Below are 2,569 nucleotides of genomic sequence, written 5' to 3'. Positions count from 1 at the left end.
TCCTCCAAACCATGGCCCCTGCAGGCCTAGGCTGGGATTGGAGGATCCCATCCCATTCCTGGGGTTATTGATAATTTAAGAACAGAGACACACTCTGAGCAGAATGAATACATAATTAGAACCCAACAATGCCTGGGCCAGATGGCATCTCAGAGTAAGTTTAGTTTAAAATCTAGCATTTACAAAGGGGTAAATTAAGGCTCTCAGAGGGGAAAGGCTTGCCAAAGTCATATGGCCAGACTTGAACAGTGCTAGGAGTAGGACGTGAATGTTCCTTCACTCTCTCACTTCACAGAGCTTACTTGGGTAAGGAATGAAAAGCTTCTTATTTTTAATTTTTAATGTGCAAATTTTTTACAAAACAAAGTAAACCACAAAGGAAAGGTCTATTCACTGTAACATTAAAATATTATGTTCAAATGACACAGAACTTTAAATTTGGAAAAGATATTAAAAATCTTGTAACTCACTCCCTCATTTCAATTCCCAACTGCTTACTGGCAGAGAAAAATATAGATTCTCAGGGGCCCTGCTCACTGTCACAGCTGTTATTAAATAAACAAAGAAACCCACCTTAGTAAAAGTGCAAACAAACCCCATATGTTCACTCCAGTAGGAAAGCAGGAAATTTGGCTTCTAGTGTGTGCCCTGATTTTGAGGGTGGGGCGAAGGTGGAGAGAAGAATACAGAGGCTGACAAAATGTGTTTAGCAGGTTTAAAACTGTGTATGTTAAGTTTAAGACTTTACAATAAAATTTAGCATAGAGTATCTTCATAGTGTTGGGATAATAAAATATTAACAATAATTTTAGAAAAACAAGTTTTTCCACCTTGTAGGGACTTTACTGCACATGGGCAAGGCTTTGTAACTTAACTGTGGTACCCCTAAGAGGCTGAGAGTTAGATCATTTATAAAAAAATGCTAAAAATATGACTGAGAATTCCAGAAAAGATAAATCAGTGGGTATCTAAGGGATGTGGGTGAGAGGAGTGGGCACTGAGGGATGGAAGGTGTGGACAGGCTGGGGGAGGGAGGAGGGAAGGAGGGAGAGGGAAGTAGGTGAAGGGGTGGGTGGCACTGTGGTGGCTCTGGCCCCTTCTTAGCCAGCTTTCCCTGCCAACCTGGTAGCCATGAGCATGGATTCACTTCAGCATGTGGATAACCTTATTTCATAGGGCTGTTGTTCGAATACATGTAAAATTGTCTGGCGCATTGGTCCCCAGTGAAGACACACTGCTCCTGCCCTGTTCTACTCAGCCCTTCCCTCTCTTCTAAGTGATCAGTCCTTCCATCCCATTTTTTCAGGGTCTTGATTCCAGCCAGAGACAGATGGTTCTATGTAATTAGAAAACAAGAGGTATGATCTCCATTTGAGAAGCCCAGATTCTTTTTTTTTTCCCTCTGCACCTGGCAACACTATTTCTAACAGCAAATAATGAAGCTCCATGTCCAGTAAGTGAGAATTAGCTTGTAAAGATGGGACCATTTCATAAGAGAAGATGGTTCAGTCCTTAAAAACATGTAATTAAATTACCTAAAAACATGGGACAATTCTCATGATGTGCTTGTGCTGTTAAATACATTAAAAATAAATTATAGAACAGCATACACCATGAAATCAATTCATTTAAAAAATATGAATAGACATAGGAAGAGAGATGAAGCATTATTAACATCCCTATGTGCTAGACAACAAAGAGATTTCTAGTATTAATCCCATGATGCTGCTGAAAACAATAACAGGGAATTAAGTGATTTGCTCAGCATTAGTGATGGCAAAGCCTCAGCTGGAACCGGATTTCAGATTACTGATTCAGTGTCTTCCACTGACCATTCCAATCCACTCCTTCCTCAGACTGCTCATGTCTGTCACAAGTATATGCATTTCAGGAAGGACATGTTGCTTTGAAGTAGCTCTACAACATGGCCACAGAGTCATTTAGATGCCCTTAGAAAAACAATGCTTTTTTCTTTAAGAAATGATGCAGTAATATGCTCAGTAGATATTCACCCAGATTCCTGAATCCTTCATAGGCAAATGGTGTGGGCAAGCTTCAGGGCACATTATGCACATATCCTGTATACCTAGGCTATAAGAGCTGGTGGGGTCCTACGGAATTACTTAGCAAATGGGAAAACCAAGGGTCTAGACAAAGTAAATTGGACTTCCAGTCAAGATGAATGTGTAGGTAGACACACTTAGCCTCCTCCCGGTACAATAGAAAGAATTACAACCAGATCTCAAAAACAAATAACAACCAGAACCATCAGAAAATCGAGCTATATAGAAATCCAACCAAGGATTTAAAGAAGCTACATTCATCCAGATGGGTAGGAGGGGCGAAATTGTGGAGATGGGGCAGAGAGGCAGTAGGGCTTGGACAAGCAGTGGCAGTAGCAGTGCAACACAGTCCCACATTCACAAGTGGTAGATAAAAATTGGGAGGGATACCACAGGAGCCAGTGAACCCAGCCCCAAGCCAGAATGTACAGCCCAGAGTTCCAGCGCTGGGAATATAAGTCCCCATTACCTCTGACTGTAAAAACAAGTGGGGGTTGGGGCAGCAC

Source organism: Furipterus horrens, unplaced genomic scaffold (genome assembly GCF_987537825.1).
Source record: "Furipterus horrens unplaced genomic scaffold, mFurHor1.1.pri manual_scaffold_1, whole genome shotgun sequence".
Classification (NCBI taxonomy): domain Eukaryota; kingdom Metazoa; phylum Chordata; class Mammalia; order Chiroptera; family Furipteridae; genus Furipterus; species Furipterus horrens.
Note: the sequence above shows the minus strand (reverse complement) of the source record.